Raw genomic sequence first — 25,174 nt, 5'->3', positions numbered from 1 at the left:
TATAATATGGTCCACCACCACTGACAGAAGGAGGGCACAAGCTCTTCTGAGATCGAGCCAGCTGTGGGGGCCTATGAAATCTCGAACCTTGTTATTTGAAACATGTGGGGATTGTTGAACCCATTCTGATAGAGGACCTAGCCCTGACCAGTAGTCTCTCTGAAATCAAGGTCTTCTCTACCAACGATCCAGCAGGAGTTGGCTGACACTGGGGGGAACAACGAGCAAATACGCTTCCAAATTGGAGAGGGGAGCTTGGTTAGAGTGGAGCCATCAGCTATAGAGAGGTCTTCCTGGTATAACTTGTATATTATGTGTACCCAATTTACAGACTATGGCTTGTATATTAAGTGTACCCAACATTTAGAAAGACGTTTTTCATTCAATCATTCCAATCATAAACATATTGATCAATAAGAATTTATAAACATAGTACACAAATCTACGTTACTTACAAAAGCTAAGCATTATACTACAACCCATCCATTTAGGGCTTTATTAAATTATTGTCTAATAATACTATTAAATATTCAAGATTTCCCAACTATTCAACTAAAAACAACTTAGAAACATAACTAAAGAAAATAATATAATTTGACTAGATATGCTAATGATTTAACATGTTCATCTTATCTTCATTAAGATAGGGCCACTGCCCTTATGAATCATCTACTAGTTCATCTTCCTACCCTGAAACTTTAGCAACATTTTTATCATCCACTAAATATGTATGATTTTTTTCATCAATTTAATGTCTGTTGGCCAATCCCAGTGAGTGAACACTTTATGGTTCATACACGTCATAAAAATAAGAATGCATGAATGTCATGCTATGTTTGAATGTATCAATTGGGTTGATCAATCTAGTTACTTGAGTTGGATTCCATCAACCCGCATCTCATCTTTTTGAGTAGGCTTCCCCCATCTTAATAGGCTTCCACATATTGTGAGCATCTAGAAATGGTCCCCTAGTCACTCGGTACTGTAAGTACTTACAGTTCATTTAGGGAGTGCCACCAAGTGTTCAACGCAATTACGCGATGCATGATATGATGCATAAGAATGTTGATGTATCATATTTACAATTGTCACATATAGTAGTATATGGTATTTCAATTCTAAGAAAATTCATTAAAGGACTAAAAATCACAGTCAACAAAACAACCAGATGACTATTTTAATCACAACGAAGTGGAAACATGTTGGGATCACTCACAAAAAATCTAGTGGTGTAGATTCTAATATGTTATGTCGATATCAATTGGTTGGCAATTACCTAATTATGTAGCTCAAATTGCTTACTATTTTCATCTTTTTAAACCTACTTAATCAGTTCACCTTTGCTTAATAAATTCTTAACTCGGGACAACCCATACGGAGAATTCAACCATCAGAGTTAGGAAATTAAGAGTTATTGTTAATTTACATCACATAAATAAAATATCAAAGTTTTATCTTAATTCCTCTTATTTTAAATGATCATTTGATCATATTGAATAGATAATACATCCTAGAATAAGCATAAATAGTCAAAGGAATCAATTCTCCAACCTCACCCACAACTTACAGTGGCGGTGGCAAGAGTCCTCTCTCTCAACCAGGAGCGTCTCTACCAACTCAGCTATTGACTTATTTTTATTCTTAAATTTAAAAAAATAATTTTTTAACTACAAATTGCAGTTCTAAGTGTACGAAAATTCAAGGTCGTTACATTCTACTACCCTTAAACAAAAATTTCATCCTTGAAATTTACCCGAACGATTCTTTAAACAAGTAGGGATACTTTTCTTGTAACTTAACTTCCTGCTCCCACGAGGCTTCATCTACTTCATGATGATTCCATAATACTTTGACCAATAGTACAATCTAGTTTCATATCACATATTTTTTTCAGTCTAAGATGCATAATGATTTCTCCAAGTAAGAGATATCTTCTTAAAGCTCCAGATATTCCTAATCAATGATATGTGAAACGTCCCTTTAATACTTCTGTAACATGAAAACATGGAAAATGTTGTGAACACTTATTAATTGTGGTGGCAATGCAAGTCAATATGCAATAGCTTCCACTTGATCTAATAACTCGAAAGGTCTAATAAATCAAGGAGCAAGCTTACCTTTTGTACCAAATCGCATTAAGCCTTTCATTGGTGAAACCTCTAGAAATAAATGATCTCCCAATGAAAGTTTCAAATCATGACTTCGATTAACATCATATCTTTTCTCCTAACTTTGACCTACTTGAAGTCTCTTCTGGATGAGTTTTACCTTCTTACTAGTTTCGTGGACAACATCTAGCCCAATCAATAATTTTTCTTCATTCACTATAAGAAATAACGCTTTTACTGACGAATTTTTTGTTGACGAAAAAAATTTCGTCGGTAAAAGTAGTGTTTTACCAACGAAAAAAAAAATTCGTCGATAAAACACTACTTTTACCAACGATTTTTTTTTTCGTCGGTAATAATGTTTTACCGACAAAAATTTTCGTCAGTAAAACTGTTATAATTTTTAAGATAGAAAATTTTCGGGCTATTTTGAAAACTTTCGCGGTAAGAGTTATACCAACGAACTAAAACCGTCGGGAATAATGTTTTTTAACATCGAAAAACACTTCATCAGTAAAACACTACTTTTACCAACGAAAGTTTTTAATGTTTTTACCGATGAAAATTTTTGTCGGCAAAACTGTTATAATTTTTAAGATAGAAAATTTTTGAGTTATTTTGAAAACTTTCGTGGTAAGAGTTTTACCGACGAACTAAAACCATTGGGAATAATGTTTTTTACCGACAAAATTTTTTTTCATCGATAATAATGTTTTTATCGACGAAATTTTTCGTTGGTAAAACTGTTATAATTTTTAAGATAGAAAATTTTCGAGCTATTTTGAAAACTTTCACGGTAAGAGTTTTACTGACGAACTAAAACCATCGGGAATAATGTTTTTCCCGACGAAAAAAATTTACACCAGTAATAATGTTTTTACCGACGAAAAATTTCGTCGGTAATAATGTTATATATATATATATATGTATTTTTTTAATTTGTCAGTTTACAAATTAAAGAGATTAATTTAATAGTTTTATTTTAATTAAAATAAAATAAAATAAACTCTCCGTGATGTAAAACATCTAAAAATAAGAGATATGGGCAAATGTGTCAAATTAATAGGTTTTGGATATTTAAAAAGTTTGTTAACAAATAGGTTATTTCATAATCCATACTTTATTTTTCACACTTCACTTCTTTCATACAGCTACCAAACAAGTTTCAAAATTCATCTTCAAATTTAGATTTCAGATTCAGGCTTTAGATTTTAGATTTAATAAACGAGGCCCAAATCTTAAAACCATGCTGGCGGGCCTAGCCCAATTACTTAACAACATTGGACTCCGTACTAACTTTACTAGAGAACTGGGCCAGGCCTGACTTAGTCTCTTTTCTAGCTAAATGGGCTGGGTGTCAGACCTGGTTTTCAGATCACAACCCTGGCTCGGTTTCCCTTGGGCTGGCCCAGCTTGGCTATCAGTAGTAGCAGTGTGGTTCGCGACTATCAGGCTGGGGTTGATTTAAGCCCGGATTTTGAACCTGTTGAGCCAGACCTATTCAAATTACCAATTCTAGCCTAATATTAGAGCTGCCAATGGGCCCGGCCCAGGCATGGCCAAGATCTGTCTAAGTATGGCCCACAAAGTTAAAACGTTGGCCCTAAGCTGACCTGTAATAATTGTGAAGGACCCCAACTTGAGGCTAGATCATCTAATTTATGCAACATCTGAGCTATGTATTAAGTGCGACTCATGATAAAAACACATTTGAAATCGTAGATGGGTCGGGCAAAACAAACGGGCCGGGCCGGTAAACAGACATGGCTAATGAAAGAGGCTGAACTTCGGATTAGATCCTTAGTTAGCAGGCTATGAGAGTAAGCTAAAGCTGGAGTCCTTAGCCCACAGGCAATGAATGGACAGGCATTGGCCTGGCCCAATTGAAACTTTGTAACAATGGACCCACAAATCAAAGAAATGGAGAGAAGATACCACCATTTGTACCAAAGTAGCCCATGGGTGCAAGATCTAAGCTGTACATCAGGTGAGTCCCACTGTGTACGTCTCTGATTCCAGCCTACTACTCAAGTGGATCACATTTTAGAAGATGATCAAATGGCCATGAATGGGCTAACTTATTCTTAGCTATCATTTTTCCTTTTCTAATTTGTGGCCTACGTGAAAAGCAGAATAGCTTGATTTTTGGGACATTACACCTTCCAGATGGGAATCATCAGATGGATGGCTTGGATCTTGTACCCATTGACTACTTTGGAGGATGTAATGGCATGTAGAGGTGATACCTCACGTATTTGACTAAGAAAAACAACCATTGAGAAATTTCTTTTGGATGGTCCATATTCAACTAAACATATTATTGATAAACAATTTCCATTCACAATACTGAACCTAAATCATGGACGTTCCTGATCATCAGATCATCTTGGTATGTGGGCCCTAGTGGGGCAATGCATGGACAAGCAATGTGGTTAATGCAAATAGCCAATGTACAATTCACGTACAACCATTTCTTTCATGGGCCAGGTCTAAGTCCTCCTACACTTAGACTCAACCCATTAAAACTATGTGCAGACATCCTAAAAAATATAAAAGCACTTGGTGGGCCCACATGAGTTTTGAATGCGGTGGGGCCCACATGAGTTTTGAATGCGGCTGAAACTCATTACCCTTAGCATACTGAGTAAATTCTGTGGGGTCCACCGTTATTTATTTATTTTATCCACTCCGTTCATCCATGTTAACAGATAATTTGAGGTTTAAAGAATAGAAAGGAAGCATATTTAAAGCTCAAGTGGACCACCCCACTAGAAATAGTGTGATTGAACCTCTACCATTGAAAATTTATTGGAGGCCATAAAAGTTTGGATTAAGTTGTTGTTTGTGTTTTCTCTTCATTCATGTCTTTTTGATATTGTGAATAGGTTGGATGGCAAATAAACATTACTGGGGGCCCAAGGAAGGTATCAATGGTGGAAATAGGTTTATATATATATATGGAAAAGGTTCTATTAAGGTCGAGCTCATGGGAACTCCCCATGAGGTCAAGCTATGTGGGCCCCACCATGACGTGTGTCAAACATCAACACTGTGCATTTGATGGGTCCTCTTTAAATTATGGGATATCCCAAAAATCAGCCGTATACGGAACTCCAATGGGCCATATCATCTAAAATCATGTGAAGACATGCCTAAAACATATAAAAGCACTTGGTGGGCCCCACCTAAAATTTAGATGCGTCCGAAACTTGGTATGACGCCTCATCCAAGTGACACACACATAATGGATGGACTGGATTTGTGAACCACATCTCGGTGGGCCCCAAAAAAATAATTATGAATGTTTTAATGCAGGGTAACCCCTCTCAACTTTTGTATGTGGTGTGGCCCACACAAGTCATGGATTGACTTGATTTTTAATCCCTGGGCCCACCATGGAATGGTGCATCTGACTGATGGGGTAGATGTTTGACACACATCATGGTGGGGCCCACACAACTCTCCCCGCTGTGGAGATTTCAAATAAACATTACTATGGGCATTAGGATAGTTTCAATTGTGGGAATCACTCTCCCCACTATTTTCTGTGGTGGGGTCTCCTATAGATTTTTATCTGCCTCATTCTTTGGCTCATGACTTAAAATGATATCTCAAAATGGATGGACGGTGTGGATATAACGAATACAACATAGTGGGGCCCACATAAAATGGTGATGTCAATTAACGGTGGACGTCCAATCACTACTGTTTTGCCTATGGTGAGGTTCACCTGAGATTTATTTCGAGCTAAATTTTTGGTATCGACCTTAAAAGAATTTTTACAAATGGATGTACGGTGTGGATTAGACACAAACATCATGGTGAGGCCCATAATGCCCTACCAGATCCAAAGCTCAAGATAGCGTTGTTATTTACACAGTGAACAGGTGTGAGTTTTGCATTTTAAGTAAAATAGTGGTGACTCGTTCATGGAAAAAGTGGATTTGAGATATAGATATATAGACCATCCAAATAATGGGTCTTGTTGTAGATTGTTTATATTTATAATTTTCTTATGTAATATTATCTTAACCATCAAGTAACTTGAGCCCTTAATTATACGGTTGTGAAGACTATTTATTTTATAAATTATGGAAAATGCACATTTTCCGGATTTGAATCTTTTATCCCATTTCAGAAGAGGAATTTCCAAATCCCTCTTTCGACCCCCATTTTCTTCCTCTCCGTTCCCTCTTTTGAGCACCCTCTTCATTACCGGTCGAGATTGAGCTGTGAGTCTTTCGAGCGCCCTCTTCATCGCCAGTCGCTGTGTAGAACCATCTCAAATAGGTGAGCATTCGCATGACTACACTCTACATTTCTGTTTGGAAGTTTCATCTTCACATTCCATTTAATCCCAATCATTTTAAGGCAACGTTTCATCAACGCCTGGCCCATCTAATGAGGTCCCTAGTTTCTTTGATCTCATCAGTTTTTTTGCATAGAAGATGGTGCACGCCATTTGTTCGATGTCTGGCCTCAACGAGATTTGTGTTTAATCCCTATGAATGATATTATAAAAAATTTATTTTTTGGAGAGATATTTTTTGAAATGCTTCCTTCAGATCTAAAAACGGTGTAGGATTCAAGTTCTTCTTTCAAATGAGCTCTTGAAATGATTAGATCTGAAAGTGGAGTTTTTTTTTCCTACAAAGTTTGAGAGATTTCATATGTACGTTGCAAAGTTCCTTTGAATCACTTTCTATAACTAAAAATGGTGTACAATCCCTTGAATTGATCTTGGAGGTTCTGTTTTGCGGGAATCTGAGAAAATTGCATCTTTTATGTTGGAAATGTTTTTGAATTGATTATTCCTCAGTGGAAAATGGTCAGAATTCAACATCTTCCATCAAGAGAGCTCTTAAATTGATTAGCTCTAGAAAAGGGTAGATTTTACCTTTTTGTTCTTACCAGCAATCTAAGAGATTCTCATCTCCCTGACAAATATTGCCGAGTTTTTTTAAAATCTTGCAATTTTTTGTGAAATATTAAATAAAAAAATGTTATCATGTCATTGTCACCAGATACCAAAATCTCGACAGTTTTTAATTATCTATTATTTTATAGCAAATTTATTATGATATTAAATGGAATTATTTGAATTTTTTTCTTCAAATAATCATTACATACATACATATAAATAAAATGATATGTTAATTTATCATAAATATTTTAAAATTTTATGTTTTAAGTGAGATTTTCTCAATAAATACACTGAGAAAAACTTCAAAATTTGAAAATCCCTTGAGAAATTCCTAACAAAAAAATAGGTGAGAATGAGATTTGTCACTGTGATTTACATATGTGATGTTAAAAATTCTTTTGAATTGTTCCTAATGGTTTAAATGGTGAAGAATTTGTGTTCTTTTAAAAGAGTGCTTGAATGATTAGCTTTCAGGATGGAATCTGAGAGATTTCTGGTGATGTTACAAATTTCTTGAAATAGCTTCGTTTGGAGCTGAAAATGATGTAGAGTTTGACTCCTCTTTCAAGTGCTCGATCTAAGATCAATACATCCAAACTACGACATCTTTGCCTCATTGAATTCGAAGAACTTTCATCATAAAATTAGATTGTTTTTTTGAATCGCTTTTTTGGGAAGTGAAAATGGTCTATAATTCAACATTTGCTTCCCTTTAGAGTCTCGCATATATCTAAAATTAGTTTGTTGTGGTGTCTGTAACTACAATAGATTGGAAAGTATTCCTCTGTCTAATTCCTTGATTTCTCCCTTGTTGATAGACTGGAAATAAAGGGCTCTCATGTCCTTTTGGTGAGTGGCATATATTATCCTGTTATCTATATGATTTCTTGAAAAATGCTTCTTTGGGAGCTGAAAATGTAGAATTTGATATAGGAGGCCCTAGTCTTGAATTTTAGTATCTTGCATTTGAGTTTCTGTAAAACTCTTGATTTTTTATTTAACTTTTTTTTAATGCCTTAAGGTTTGAGCTGCTTGATGTTGATTTCTGATCTCTAGAGCTTGAAGTGGGGCTTACTGATAATGTCATGCTGAAGTCAGACAGGCCCACAAATCTAGGTTTGCATGGAAATGGAAAAAGGTGCCATTTTTTTTGTTATAGAAGGATTTTTAATAGGATTTGGTTTTATTTTGTAAAAGTTGCAATGAGATAGAAAGCTTGATTTATTTGGGGTTCTTTCTTTCTGTTTTCAATAGAGGTAGAAGTTGAAGTTGTCAGGGCTTTCGAGGGTTAAGTAATAACCAAGGCTAGCATTTAGTTTGGGGCTTTATTGCTTTCGAGGATTTTAATTCTAGATATGATTTCTTGTTGAAGTTTATTCTATATGTCATTTTAGTTGATTCTTTTCACCTAGTTTTGTCATTGTTCGAGGAATTTCTATTTTGTCTAAAAGAAATTACTGATGTCCATCTTCTCGGCACCATGTCCATCTTCCAAAGCTATCAGTCTTCCTTCTTCACATGGGTATCTACACTAACTTTTTTGTCAGGCACAATTCCAGCTGAGACATTGGCCACCTTCCCTAGGAAATCAGGCAGCTATGCCACCTCTCCATGCATGTCAATTGCACCAAAGGATTGTAGAAAACACTGAAAAAATGGCATTCATCAAGCTAGAGACTGCATGCCAGTTGGCATGTCCTGCTCTAAAGACCCTTTGAATACGTACCATTAAAAACTTCTTGGGGCCACCAGAACATTTATTTGCCATGCGACCTGTTTATAAAGTCACAAGGACTTGGATGCGGGGACCACACAAATATTAGCTTGATCCAATAATTTTGTGGCCCACATGGAGTTTTTAATAGTGTTTGGATGAGATCATGCCCTAAAATGAGCTGTCAAAACTGATGGACCATGAGGATGTAAGGCACTTTCTCTCTTAAATCCTCAAAAATTGAAAATTCCACTTCAAACCTTGTACATGGTCAAATTACCCTTTCCAGCCTCAATCCTGAATAAAATGAGAAGAACTCTGATACTCCTATGGATGTTTTTTAGGCCATTAAAATAATGAAACATAGGTGGTATCATCAAACTAAACACATATACATGTAGATCAAGCTATCACCATTCATGTCATTCCCCTCAATATCTTCCTATGGATGTTTCTTGCTTTACTTACCTTTTATGTTGTTTTTAATCTGCTAGAGATAATAATACCTTGTTCTGGTTTTGTTAAATTCTTTATTATATGATGATTGCTGCATAACACATGTTTATGTTGTGGAGGTAAGATGAATACCGGTAAGTATATTTGGTTATTTTCATTGTATTATGTTTATGAGAATGAAGGAAGAAATTAGTTGTGGAGGTAGTATGAATACTGGTGAGATGATTGCTGCATTACATGTCCTTATAATACCTTTTATTATTATGACTTGTTAGTTTATAGTTGCGACTTATGATTGTGATTTGTAAGTTAGATAATTAGTTACCCATTTGAGGATTTCTATGTGGCCATACATAGATATGGTGTGTTTCTGGTGGCATAAAAATTGCAAGGTTAGATGGATAGTATGCTTTCATATAAGATCAACTTATCTGGAGAGGTATGAGAAGATGCTGTCAGATTTTCGGCGTGTACGTTTAAATGGGAACATAAAAGTATTACAATCTATCCAACCTTAGATGGGTAGCTAATTTAGGATTTAATTGAGCGGTGGTCCATGAAAGGTGGGAACCACTGTTATGACGACGAAGCTGTCCATTTCCTATGGACAGCAATATGGGTGGCCTGGCCATTTGAACTGGCCCGTCTTTATTTATCATACCCAGATGTACGTTGAGCTATCCGGATATTGAGCGGGGGTCCCTGGAAGGTGGGAACCGCTGTTATGACCATGATGAAGCTGTCCATTTCCCATGGACAACATTAGAGTGGCCTGACCATTTGGACAGACCGTATTTATGTATTTGCTCACAATTGATGGAGTAGACCTAGATGTACGTCGAAGCTATCCGGATGTTGAACAGGGTTCTCTTGAAGGTGAGAACCACTGCTATGATCATGATGAAACTGTCCATTTCTTATGAACAACATTAGAGTGGCCTGACCATTTGGACAGGCCGTGTTTATGTATTAGCTCGAAATTGTTGGAGCAGACCCTAGTATAACCTTAAACCTAAACATACACCTAAAACTAATACCTAAAACTAAACATCATGGTGGGGACAGTGCCCTCGACCGTTGATTCCTTCCTGGGACCCACCATGGTGGTTATTTGAGATCCTACCTGTTGGTAAGTTCACACAGATGTAGACCTGAAGAAGGAATAACACAAATATCAGCTTGATCGAAAACTTTTGTGGCCCCAATTCATTTCGAGGTCCACTTGAGCTTTGGATCTACCCCAAAACCTAAACCTAAACCTATTCTCAAATCTCAAAACCTATAACCTAAACCTAAACCTTAACCTAAACTTAAACCTATAACCTTAACCTAAACCAAAACCAAAACCTAAACCTAAACCTATAACTTATAACCTATAACCTAACTTAACCTAAACCTAAAACCTAAACCTAAACCTATAACCTAAACCTATAACCTAAAACCTAAATGTATTCTCAAATCCCTAAACCTAAACCTACACCTAATCCTAATCTCAACTCTATAACCTAAATCTAAACTTGAAAACCTAAACCTAAACCTGATCCCGATCCCGAACCCGAACCTGATTTTCTAAACCTAAACCTTAACCTATTCTCAACTCCCTAAACCTAAAACCTAAACCTAAACATAAAACCTAAACCTAAACCTAAAACCTAATTGTATTCTCAAATCCCTAAACCTACACCTAATCCTAATGTTAACTCCTTAACCTAAACCTAAACTTGAAAACCCAAACCTAAACTTGAGCTCGAACCCGATTTCCTAAACCTAAACCTTAACCTATTCTCAATTCCCTAAACCTTAACCTATAACCTAACCTAAACCTAAACGTAAACCTATAACCTACACTTATAACCTAAACCTAAACCTATAACCTAAACCTGCAACCATAACCTAAACATAAAACCTAAACCAACATTAACATAAACTTATAACCTAAACCTATAACCAACAACATTAACCTAAACCTATAACCTATAACCTAAACCTTAACCTATAACTTATAACCTAAACCTATAACCTATAACCTAAACTCAATTCCCTAAACCTAAACCTATAACCTAACCTAAACCTAAACTTATAACCTAGACTTATAACCTAAACTTAAACCTGTAACCTTAACCTAAATGTAAAACCTAAACCTAAACCTAAAACCCAAATGTATTCTCAAATCCCTAAACCTAAACCTATAACATACAACATTAACATAAACTTATAACCTAAACCTATAACCTACAACATTAACCTAAACCTACTCTCAAATCCCAAAACCTGTAATCTAAACCTAAACCTTAACCCAAACCTAAACCTTAACCTATAACCTAAACCTATAACCTATAACCTAAAGTCAATTCTCTAAACCTTAACCTATAACCTAAACCTAAACCTAAAACCTAAATGTATTTTCAAAACCCTAAACCTAAACCTACACCTAATCCTAATCTCAACTCCCTAACCAAAACCTAAACCTAAACTTGAAAACTCAAACCTAAACCGTATCCCAAACCCGAACCTGATTTCCTAAACCTAAACCTTAACCTATTCTTAATTCCCTAAAGCTATAACTTATAACCTAAACCTAAACCTAAAACTTAAACCTAAACCTAAAACCTAAATGTATTCTCAAATCCCTAAACCTAAACCTACACCTAATCCTAATCTCAACTCCTTAACCTAAACCTAAACTTGAAAACCCAAACCTAAACCCAAACCTGAACCCGAACCCGAACCCGATTTCCTAAACCTAAACCTTAACCTATTCTCAATTTCCTAAACATTAACCTATAACTTAACCTAAACCTAAACCTATAACCTACACTTATAACCTAAACCTAAACCTATAACCTAAACCTGTAACCTTAACCTAAACATAAAACCTAAACCTAAACCTAAAACCTAAATGTATTCTCAAATCCCTAAACCTAAACCTAAACCTAAACCTATAACCTAAACCTATAACCTACAACATTAACATAAACTTATAACCTAAACCTATAACCTACAACATTAACCTAAACCTATTCTCAAATCCCAAAACCTATAACCTAAACCTAAACCTTAACCTAAACTTAAACCTATAACCTAAACCTAAACCTTAACCTATAACCTAAACCTTAACCTATAACCTATAACCTATAACCTAAACCTATAACCTATAACCTAAACTCAATTCCCTAAACCTTAACCTATAACCTAACCTAAACCTAAACCTATAACCTACACTTATAACCTAAACCTAAACCTATAACCTACACTTATAACCTAAACCTAAACCTATAACCTAAACATATAACCTTAACCTAAACATAAAACCTAAACCTAAACTTAAAACCTAAATGTATTCTCAATTCCCTAAAGCTATAACCTATAACATTAACCTATAACCTATAACCTAAACTCAATTCCCTAAACCCTAACCTATAACCTAACCTAAACCTAAACCTATAACCTACACTTATAACCTAAACCTAAACCTATAACCTAAACCTGTAACCTTAACCTAAACATAAAACTTAAACCTAAACCTAAAACCTAAATGTATTCTCAAATCCCTAAACCTAAACCTAAACCTGTAACCTACAACAAGAACATAAACTTATAACCTAAACCTATAACCTACAACATTAACCTAACCCTATACTTATAACCTAAACCTATTCTCAAATCCCAAAACCTATAACCTAAGCCTAAACCTATAACCTAAATCTAAACATAAACCTTAACCTATAGCCTATAACCTATAACCTAAACCTATAACTTACAACCTAAACTCAATTCCCTAAACCTTAACCTATAACCTAACCTAAACCTAAACCTAAACCTAAACCTATAACCTACACTTATAACCTAAACCTAAACCTAAACATAAAACCTAAACCTAAAACCTAAATGTATTCTCAAATTCCTAAACCTAAACCTAAACCTAAACCTATAACCTACAACATTAACATAAACTTATAACCTAAACCTATAACCTACAACATTAACCTAAACCTATACTTATAACCTAAACCTATTCTCAAATACTAAAACCTATAACCTAAACCTTAACCTTAACCTAAACCTAAACCTTAACCTATAACCTATAATCTAAACTCAATTCCCTAACCTAAACCTAAACCTTAACCTAAACATAAACCTTAACCTATAACCTAAACCTTAACCAATAACCTATAACCTATAACCTAAACTCAATTCCCTAAACCTTAACCTATAACCTAACCTAAACCTAAACCTATAACCTACGTACACTTATAACCTAAACCTAAACCTAAACCTATAACATAAACCTAAACCTAAAACCTAAATGTATTCTCAAATCCTAAACATAAAACCTAAACTTAAACCTAAAACTTAAATGTATTCTCAAATCCCTAAACCTAAACCTATAACCTACAATATTAACATAAACTTATAACCTAAACCTATAACCTAGAACATTAACCTAAGCCTATACTTATAACTTAAACTTATTCTCAAATCCCAAAACCTGCAACCTTAACCTAAACCTAAACATTAACCTAAACCTTAACCTAAACCTTAACCTATAACTTAAACCTTAACTTATAACCTATAACCTAAACTCAATTCCCTAAACCTTAACCTATAACCTAACCTAAACTTAAACCTATAACCTACGTACACTTATAACCTAAACCTAAACCTAAAACCTAAACCTAAACCTAAAACCTAAATGTATTCTCAAATCCCTAAACTTAAGCCTACACTAATCCTAATCTCAACTCCCTAACCTAAACCTAAACCTAAACCTAAACTGGAAAACTCAAACCTAAACCCGTTCTTGAACCCGAACCCGATTTCCTAAACCAAAACCTTAACTTATTCTTAATTCCCTAAAGCTATAACCTATAACCTATAACCTAAACCTATAACCTAACCCTAAACCTTAACCTAAACCTAAACCTATAACCTTAACCTAAACTAAAACCTATAACCTAAACCTTAACCTATAACCTATAACCTATAACCTAAACTTATAACCTAAACCTAAAACCTAAACCTAAACCTAAAACCTAAACCTATAACCTAAAACCTAAACCTAAACCTAAAACCTAAATGTATTCTTAAATCCCTAAACCTAAATCTACACCTAATCCTAATCTCAACTCCCTAACCTAAACCTAAACTCGAAAACCCAAACCTAACCCGATCCCGAACCCAAACCGATTGAATGGACCCACACACAATCTTAAAGAATCATCCTTATACAAGTAGAATATTCATAGCCTATTTCCTGTATGATTTCAATTGAATTCCTTGTTAGGACATTAGCTGGTGTCTCTTATTATGATGATTTTTATCCTATTTTGTAGGCATGGAAGGTGGTTAGAGGGGGATTCAAATTGCGTGTGTTTCCCACCAAGGTGGAATCTAGGTGGGGCTCACTCTGATATTCTTGAGAAATTCATTGTCTTTCAATTTTATAAGTTTATGTTAAGACATGTGCCTAAAAATGAAGTAAATCCATACTCAAGTGAATCACATGGCAAATAAGAATAGAGATAAGAATAGAGATTGAATGCCTACATTCAAACCTTCTTTGGGATATAAGAGTTTAGGATTAGCAAACTTTTGTATTTTTCTAGTTTATTTTAGTGGTAATGACTTTATAAACAATTTGGGTGACATATAAGCATCACAAATCTAGATCCTCTGCTTACCATTGATACAAATAGAAATTTTTCGTTTTCTTGCATTGTGACTGCAAGTCCTAGTCATCATTAACATTGCCAGCATTGCTGCATCAAACGTAGTATATAATAATGTAGCCCAATCACATGGCAACAAACAAGAAAATCTTGCCTTATTGGCAAGCATACTCGAACTCAAGTATCACAATGCATCTATTTCCATCTCCACTATCTCTTATAGCATGGATTATTTGCGATTTGGATTTATCTCATTTTTGGAGTCATGTCCTAACACAATATGATAATATTCATAGACAAGATGGATTTGTCACCAATATTATTCCAAGACCCATATAACTTCTCCTTATAGGAAGTTGGGTAGGGCACATGCAGCCTGAATCCATCAAAGGAGATAAGGATCACCTCTCATATGTTCTCTCTCTTTTCATTTTTTTTTTTTTTTCAATATGATTGTTTATTTTGTGGGTTTTGCTCAAATATACGTACAACATTTTATCATGTTAATATAATTATAAGTTGCCTAATCTCACCTTTTTAAAAACAACTAATAATAATTTCTACCTGATGAGAAATCACCAAGTACCATTAGGCTCAACCCAAAAGATAAATCAACATTTTCTTTCTTTCCTTTTCTTTTAACACACACTCACACACCAGAGTCGCTTACGGCCACAATGGGTACTTGAACTCATGACCTTGCATTGAAACTATTTTAAATCTACCATGAAGGCATGAGTAAGGACCTAGGTGTGTGTGCACACTAACCTCGGCGACGTGTTGACCACACTGAATTTTGTGAGCCCCACCAGGAAATAGGCTATGAATAATTTTTTGTATTTTATTTATAATGTTAAACTTATATGTATTTATGCATGGATGAATGTGATGTGGATAAGATTATTTGTGTTTGGATGAATGTAGTTTATGTTTGGATGGATGTACGTAGTTTGTGTTTAGATGGATGTGAATGTGAATATGATGAAATATATTATAACAGGTGTATATCATGAAGAATATGATAAAATATATTGTAACAGGTGCATATTAGTAATTTTAGCCTGAATAGGGGGGAAAAAAAAGAGAGACTTTTACCTACGAAATATTTCATAGGTAAAAGTTTCATCCACGTTTTTTTACCTACAAAAACTTTCATAGGCAAAAGATTTACGAACAATTTCGTAGGTCAAGCACAGTTTTACCTATGAAAATTTTTGTAGGTAAAAGTTTCGTAAATATTTTTTATTTTCGTAGTTTTGTGAACATTGTTACCTATGAAAAAATTCGTCGGTAAAAGTTTTGTCAAAATTTTATACCTAGTTTTGTGAATATTTTACCCACGAAAAAATTCGTTGGTAAAAGTTTTGTCAAAATTTTTTACTTACGAAAAATTTCGTTGGTAAAAGTCTTACCTTTGCCGACGATATCAATTGTCATCGGTAAAAGGCTTTACCCTCGGTTTTTTACCGACGAATTTACCAACGAAAAAAATTCATCGGTAAAACCCATTACCTACGAAAAATGGTCATTTAGAGATGAATTTTTTTGTCGGTAAAAGTGGATTTTCTTGTAGTGATTTTCAATCCAATAATTTGGTACACGACAGGAACAACCATATAATGCCTGATACGAAACCATTCACATACTCGCCTAATAACTGTTGTTATAAGTGAATTCTGCAAAGTAGAAAATATCGTCCCGACTTTTCTTGAAATCAAGAGCATGGGTTCGTAATAAGTCTTCAAGAATCTAATTCACACGCTCCATCTAACCACTAGACTACGGATGATATGTTGTCTTTAAATGTAATGTCATGCCCATGACTTCTTGCAAACTTGTCCAAAATCGTGAGGTAAAACGAGCGACATAATCTAATGCGATAGAGCTAGATACTCCATGTAGTTTCATTGCTTCTTTGATAGACAGCCTAGCTAGAACATCCATTGGATAATTAATATGGATGAGAATGAAATGCGTTGATTTTATTAATCGATCCACAATCACCCATATAGAGTTATGGAGAAGTCCAACTATGAAGTCCATATAAATACAATCCAACTTCCATTCAGGTATTTTCAGAGGCTCTAACAATCCTGATGTGTTCTAGTGATTGACTTTTACTTGCTGACAAATGAAACACCATACAACGTATTTGACAATATCTTTCTTAATGTTCGACCACCAAAACGAAGCTTTACCTCCCAATACATCTTAGTACCTTAAGGATTAATAGTAAATTTAGTCACGTGTGCTTGTTTCAAAATTCCTCCCTTCAATTTTGGTATATTTGTTACACAAAGAAAGTTCCGATATCAAATCTATTTATCTTCTTATACTTTTCATTCTGATGCATCATTACTTTGATGCTTGGTCACCATTTTCAATAACCATTCAACACCTTCTTGGGCTTCAATGATTCATTCCTTCAATATTTATTTTACGATTAAATTGCAAAGGCAAACGTGTCACTCTTGATTATATAGCTCAACATTAAAGTCATTCACTTGAGCCATACTACAACAACTGGGACTTTTATCGGCACTCGAAAGCGCTGGTAAAAACCCCTAAAAGCGCCGGTGATTGTATTAGTGGCACTAGTAAAGCACCGCTAAATGGGTATGTCGGGAAAAGTATTGCCAGCGCTAGGTGACATTTCCTGGCGCTTGTCTGAGCACCAGTAATTGCATTTTTTCCCGATGCGAATAAGCACCGGTAAAAGTTACTCCAAGTGCCGGTAAAAGTGGTTTTGGACACTTTTTCTCATGAAAAAGCGCCGTAAGATTCCTACACAAGCGCCGGTAAAGGCCTTTGTATGGATTTGAGAGGCCCTACCATGCCAATAATTTTTTATTATTATATATAATTCAATCATTCAATCGAAACCTGTATTTTTTAAATATTTGAAACATAAAAATGATGCAATGCAAATAAAACTGAATATTAAACAAAATTTATATTACTACACAATAAAAAAAATATAATATTTATTACAATAAATTGAAAATGGTATTAAATATAAATAAATAAATAAAAACAAATCCTCTATATGGTCTACTCCTAGCACGAGTGACATCAAAAGGCTGAAGTGATTTGAACTCTGGATTGCCCCACTTGTATGCAACGAGAAGAGTAGATCACCCACCATTAGCCCTTTGAAAATTGCTCCTATGATAGTCAGAACCAGGCTAGTCCTTACCTGCTCCATGGAACCAGGCTAGTCAGAACTAGCTATTTTCATGTCACTTAAGGACTTGGTGTCATCTTCATGACATGCCCCACCTGTCTCCATATCCTGGTGATTTGGATCTTTATCCCTAGCCTGATTCCATCTATCAAACAAAGTTATTGCCCTCTCCTGGTCTTTCAAGCTCCTGTTGCCAAGGAGATGTTTGACAGTTTCCACAATTCCTGAAGCAGTTAAGCTCTCATCTAGAGGCAGCTTCTCAAGTGCTCCTAGCACTGCATTGATTGATTCTTCCATAGAACTGTCACTTGTGCCACCACTACACTTTTGAGCTTCCTGGAGCCATTGTCTAGATGCATTAACTACATTCTTCATAATATTTTCTCTCTGCCTCTGCATAACAACAACCAGGTCTTCGACTCTAGCAAGGTTTGTGAGTCCATCTTTCATCTCAGTTGGGGTGAAGAAATCTTTTAACGTCATATTGCCTTCACGCACCAGCTAGGTACTTCCAACACACGAATACTCTCATCATCTGCTATTTCTGAAATACACATCTTAAATTTGATGAGTTGTCTAAAAAATATTAATCTTAATTGATAACTAATACCAAATAATCCTGAAAGCAAGGTGAGGTGAGCTACAAGTTTAGTGAACAACAAGATATGTCACATTCCAGGATGAAAAACCAAGCACTGATTATTTTAGAATTCATGTAGTTGGTGTGTGATGGATGCAAGCTATTGAAGGTCAAACATAGAAATGAAATTCATGAGCACTATGAGCAGATACGAGTTCCATTACCAATCAAATCATGTCCATGCAGTTCTATTATCACATAAATGTTTATTCAGTTCTAGTGCCAAACAAATAGTGTTCATTCCATTCTATTACAAAACAAATAGTGCTCATTCCTAAGAAAATGGACTTTTTTTTGGGGGTGAAGTTATATATATATATATATATATATATATATATATATATATATATATATATATATATATATATATATCAGTCAGATTTGAACTACAATTGAGGTACAAACATCACCTGCCATTCCAATCTGGTTGGATGATAAAGTAAAAAAAAGATAAAGAAAAGGTAGAGGGAGGGTAGTCTAACCAGAACATAAGTTCCAGCAAAGAGAATGCCAGCTGCACCAGCGGTGACACATATGTAACTGAAAGTGTAGAGGACCTTATTCACATGCATTCCTATATCAAGGAAATACCAAGCATACTGTCAACTTGTGTTAAACAATCAACTGAAAGAACCAAAACAATAGAAGATGTCTTATCTTACTGCAAAAATTCAAGGAAAAGCCAAGGACAACAAGACAAAATGAAGGGATCATCCAGTGCGAAATCCTGTCCTTGTGACAAAGGAAGCAAACGGTTTACATCTAAGAAACAATAATCTTTAAAAAATAAAAAAATAAAAAAAATATATATTTTTTTAAATGTCTACCAATGAAGAATTACATGGCAAGGAGCAATGCGATTACCTTGAAGTGCCCCGTCAGTACGCAATCCGATTTAGGGCTTCGTCACGTGGGCGGTTTGCTCACGTATTGCAATAAGATACGTCGAGAGCGGAGCAGGTCGAGATGATCCAAACCATATGACTTCCATTGGATTGGAGAAAGACCACAATAACTCTTAGATTGAATATTCCAATGCTTTGATCATAAAGAGTCTGTAGGGGCCGTCCAAATTATCAATAGCTTTTACTTGTTGTCTATTTCACCGTAGAAAGTGAAATAATCCCAATTTTTTGTATCTATCTTAAGGTAGACATCCCTATTCTGGAGTGAAGAAAAATAACCCCCCATTTTTGGAATTTCTAATCCCCATAGAATTCTCAAAAAGTCATGAAACAACACTCTAATGCATGGATTGGATGGCACAAACACCTCACACCGGCCCACACTAAATTTGGAAGATTTTAATGGGTGTGTTACAGAAAAAACAGATGATCCACCCAAGCAAAGAACCAAACTAAAATCTAAAAGTTAAAGAAAAACATAGAACTGGATATATAAAGATATATGTAGTTTGACAATATGCCTACATCCATCAGACAGGAATATAAATATTTCTGCCTTACTCAACTAAGAGAAATCAGACTAACACTGTAAAATAGAGATGGCTATAACAGGGATGGGGAGTCTTTGTAAATCATATGATAGGCAACATCAGGCTTCTTTTATGCTCTAATGGCAGCCCAAAGTGTCTTTTGTTCAGTGTCCTTTTCATGGAAAGAAGGCTCTATTTTTTTTGAAAAAAAAGAAAGAAAAGAGATGGCTATAGCCTAAGAAACCAGACTTCATTGTAGTTTGAGGGGAGCATTGAAAGTGTACATAGCCACTTCATTCCTAGCTCTGGGAATTGTGGAGAGTAAGGAATGAAGCAACCTTCGGTGAAAAGTCGATGAACGCCCGAAATTCTATTGGTCGGATCAATTGGTGGGCCTCCCAAACTATCCATAGCTTTCAGCTGCTAACTCAGCCCTCAATTTGGAACACAGTGCCTTCATTAACTCCTCCTCCCGGGCTTCCCAGATCAGTTTCCGCAGTGATCAAATGGATGCATCCAACCCCGGGTTGGGTAAAATTAAATGTAGATGGGTCTGCGAGGGGAAACCCAGGCAACTCTGGTGGTGGTGGTATTTGCAAGAATGATGATGGATAGCTTCTTTTTGCTTTCTCTGCGGGTTATGGTTTTGGTTCAAATAACCTCGCGGAATTGCACGCTATTCATGATAGTATGGTGATTTTCTTACAAAAAGGCATGGAAAGGGTAATCGTCGAGACAGATTCAAAGTTGGCTAAAGGCATTCTGTTGGGAGAAACAAGGTGCCTATGGAAATGGAAGCCTTGGGTAGATAGGATACTAGCATTGAAGAATTTCGGAATATTTTACTTCAATCACATTTTTCGTGATGGTAATGGTTTGGCTGATGGCTTGGCAAAAGAAGGAAGCGGGTCCCAGGCATTAATCATTCATGAGCATTTTCGTTCCATTCTTAGGGAGATTAGGGGCCTCATTTTCCTAAATAAGGTTGGGCTTGGAACTATTCGTACCGCCAGTTAGCCTTCCCGTCCCTCGTTTTTGCTTTTAATGTTCAGTTTGTGCTGTTGTGCAAGGACAACCCTCCTTTTTTGCTTCAGGGTTGTCCTTTTAGCTTTAGGTTGTAAATCCATACTCCTTTTGTTGATATAAAATACGAATTCTTTTGAAAAAAAAAAAAGCCACTACTACAATAGGGTAGGGTTCGACTCTCAACTATTCCTATGGTGCGGCCTGCCTAAGTTTTGAATCAGCATGATTTTTTGCCCCTGTGGTCTAGCATTCAAGTGCACCCAATGGACAGGGTGGCCCTGGTGTCCACATCACGTGGATCCCACAATAGCCTGATACAATGTGAGTGCACCTCTAACTGTAAGAAACTTAGAAGAGGCATGAATGAGACTAGATGCAATGCTTTGCATTTAGTATTAGGACAGAACAGAGACTGCATTCAATGCTTTCCTTGTAGTTTTACCCAGCTTGAACTTTGTGTCAATCCATCAATGCAAATCTCATAATGTTTCAAGATTTCAATTCCAATGGATTTGATATGCATTAAGATCCAAGTCTTCCGCAAAATCAGAACTTTTACACATGGAAAGGAGGAAGAATGAATTATGAAAATAAAGAAGGAAGACCAACTGAATCATCTTCCATTGACTTCACTTCCTTCGGGACATGAACATTAGTACCATTTTCTGCTGAGTCTGGGCCCACTGGAAAGCTTATATGTTAAGCTAACTTATATGACCATGTGTGGGCCCACCTTGATGTTTTCATGACATCCAATCCTTCCATCATGTGCGCTCTCTCATGTTCTCCTAAGGAATCTGAAAATCAGGTTGATCCAAAACTAAAGAAATGAATTTTGATTTGATAAATAATAACAAAATGAATTTTAAACTAAAGAAATAAATAATTGTCCTATACTTAAGCAATTACATAATCAATTACAATTGGCATTCATCATCTAGCTAAATAATAACAAAATGAATTTTAAACTAAAGAAACGAATTTTGATTTGATAAATTAACCTAGTAATATCTACTACATACTAGTAACAATATAAGCAATATTGGGGCACCATAACACAGGCTGCAAGCATATCATGTCCCCTTAAAAACTAAATCCTCTAAGAATAACACACACACACACACACACACACACACACACACACACACATATATATATATAGAGAGAGAGAGATAAGTTATTTTTTGTCATTCACAATCACAAGTATCATTCATCATCCAATTAACTATTAACAACATTTACAAAAATAGAAGATATCTAACCAACTCTATATAATAACTTGCAACTTAATCTACTGGGAACCGTCATACACCGTAATATCTTATGGTAGAGCGGGTTCTGAGGAGTTACAAGTTGGGCCTTTAAGAAAGCATATAAATGAAGCAACAAAAATATAAATTAAGCAAAATCAATTATTTATGGAAGAGATTGATGAATAATACCAAGAAAATGGCAATTTTCTTGATTTTCTTAATAGAACAAACTTTGCACCAATCACTAACACAATTGAAGTGCCAAATATAAAGCCCCTAGCCTCAACTCCTATAAGCATACGAAATTCAATATCAAATCCGTTTTGTATTTTCTTTTGTAGCCTCATTTGGATTTTCAAACACTCTGACCCTGATTGCCAGTCTCGTCTTCTATTTGTACCATTAATTCTTGAGATTCTCCTTACTGTTAAATCACCGTGTATTTTTATTCTAAAATTGGTGGAAGTGTGTTTAAATGGCATAGTTTCGTGGGCCATACCATGATGCATGTGTTATATCCATAAATTCAGACAAATCCTAAACATACAAAGTATAATTTATGATCTAACAAAGAAGATTAGAATATGTATATATGTATTTGTCTGTATGCACGCATGCATGTAAGTATCCTTGCTAACATTCAAGCCCTTTGACTTCCCAAATAGAAAATTGAGCATGAAAAGAAAAGTTGATCAGTAAGGATTTGTTGCTTTGTGAAAAGCACCTTACCTGTGAAGATATACAAGCAGTGAGGCGATAAAAACCTTTATTATCTTCAATTGGTATCCCTACAGTTTCAACCAGGCTATTATCCTCCAACTTGATCAATATCTGAAATTCAATTAGAGATAAACCAAAAAACTGCATGAAGTTATTTTTCTTGCACCCACCAACTCAAAGATCAAAGTTGCCAACTAGTCACCTAGTAAAGTTTGAAATTAACATCAAACCATATCAACTCTACTAATTATTATGTTTGTGAATAAATGATTTGTAGTAAAAAAAAAAAGTACAATAAAGAAAACATATCCATAGTCATCATCATCATCTAAGCCTTATCCTAACTTTAATAAATAAAACATATTGATGAATAAATTAGATTACTAAGCACAGAAAACAAAATATCAACTCAAAACCTGAGAATCAAAATATTTGTTGAAGGAGAATGATAAGCATAAGAGCAAAAGAGATTCAAAGAATTTAGAAACATAGTTGGAAAAATAAGATGTTTCACATGTCAAACATTACTTACATTTCATAACATATAAGGCCTCTGTTCTGTTTCCTTCAATCAAACCCGTACAAGTATAGATCCGAACTTGTGCAAGGATGACAAATCTTCTAAAGTTTGAATGGGGGCTATGTTGGGATTTCATACAATGAAATGTGGACCAACATCAAAATGGTACAGCAGAATGATAGCAACAACAAGTGAGTGCAGGTCTTACCTGAAATCTTTGAGATGGTAGAGATATGATGGAATGTGAACAATCCATGAACAATTGGGGACTTCACTTGGTGGCGGTAATTATTTTCTGAATAGACCTGCTGTCTATAACAGGCCTATGCAATCTATCAACAGCTTCCGCAAATATCATTTAAAAAAGCAATTTGTCGACGAATGGACCTCGCAGTAACTTCAACTAAAAGACAAACTTTGTCTAGAATGAAATTTTTCCTGCCATTCAATAAAAAACAAAAACAAAAACATGTGAATAGATTGAAAGAAGAACAATCCACTATCAAAACATTGTGAAAAGTATACTAAGAAGCAAAGGAATGAGAATGCCCATGCCACCATGCCTTCAGATGATATCAACCAAAAACTAGAAATTAAGAAGAATCAAGTTCTTATGCTCAATCAGATTTCGTAGATGATATCAACCAAAAACTAGAAATTAAGAAGAATCAAGTTCTTATGCTCAATCAGATTTCGTTCAAAGTCAACAAAAGAATCCTCATTCTCAAAAGTCAACAAATATAAAAGAAAATCCACACTATTTTACCATCACACATTCATGCCATGTCTAAATTGTGCAATGACTAAACCACCGCCATTTAAAAAATGATGGAAAAGGCACAAAGAATTGATCGATGGAATAAAAGAAGATCAGGGATATTCCATTACATGTATTTTATCCATAACATCCAATCAAATTTTTTTTTGAAATTGTGAAATATTCTAAAAACACACACACACACACACACACACACACACACACACACACATGAATCCCATTAAGCCTTATACCCAAAGTTTCTATATGTGTTTATTGTATAACCTAAGGCCAACTTAAAACAGTGTATTTTCCAAAGATTATCCACTTGAACTTGATTAGCCTCATAGAAAAAGGACCGTGCCATCAGTGAATTGAAGATGAGCAATCTGAACATTAGCATTTTCCACCAAGAAACTATTGACCAACCCTTGTACTTTCCACAATTCAACTCAAAGCCTTTACCACCAATGCAAACAAGAAAGGAGATAAAAGATCTCCCCAACACAAGTCTCGTGTCCCCTATAAAAAATTTGGAGATCTGTTTACTAGCACAAAAAGATATGCAGAACACGTACATTCTCCCATCCACTTACTCCATCTTATCCCAACATCCTCAACATACAGTTTGCCAGAGTTGATGTGGAATAACTAAGTTAACAATGGGGAAACTAAGGAAAAAGGGGCCAGGTGGGAGACATCAAAACCAATGCACACACACGATTACCAAGATACCCTCATCATGGACGATGGAACAACACTTAGACA

General features: G+C 35.3%; 2 long non-coding RNA genes across 6 annotated transcripts; one reads left to right on the top strand and one right to left on the bottom strand.

The window, feature by feature from the left end:
* The first annotated feature begins 6,256 nt into the window (after positions 1-6,256).
* On the top strand, positions 6,257-9,509 carry LOC131220578 (uncharacterized). Of its 3 annotated transcripts, XR_009158703.1 has the most exons (3): positions 6,257-6,398; positions 8,054-8,148; positions 8,580-9,509. It is a non-coding gene; the product is annotated as an uncharacterized LOC131220578 (long non-coding RNA). The 3 variants fall into 3 exon arrangements; XR_009158701.1 differs by lacking the exon at positions 8,580-9,509 and having other exon boundaries at positions 8,054-8,178; XR_009158702.1 differs by lacking the exon at positions 8,580-9,509 and having other exon boundaries at positions 7,801-8,178.
* An 8,901-nt stretch (positions 9,510-18,410) lies between these two features.
* On the bottom strand, positions 18,411-24,274 carry LOC131220577 (uncharacterized). 3 transcript variants are annotated; one of them, XR_009158700.1, is made up of 4 exons: positions 23,139-24,274; positions 19,358-19,422; positions 19,178-19,269; positions 18,411-18,599 (listed from the first exon to the last, which is right to left on the bottom strand). It is a non-coding gene; the product is annotated as an uncharacterized LOC131220577 (long non-coding RNA). The 3 variants fall into 3 exon arrangements; XR_009158699.1 differs by having other exon boundaries at positions 19,178-19,422; XR_009158698.1 differs by lacking the exon at positions 23,139-24,274 and having other exon boundaries at positions 19,358-19,491.
* Positions 24,275-25,174: the final 900 nt, after the last annotated feature.

Source organism: Magnolia sinica, chromosome 12 (assembly GCF_029962835.1).
Source record: "Magnolia sinica isolate HGM2019 chromosome 12, MsV1, whole genome shotgun sequence".
Lineage (NCBI taxonomy): Eukaryota > Viridiplantae > Streptophyta > Magnoliopsida > Magnoliales > Magnoliaceae > Magnolia > Magnolia sinica.
Note: the sequence above shows the minus strand (reverse complement) of the source record. Positions and strands in the feature narration are given on the sequence as shown.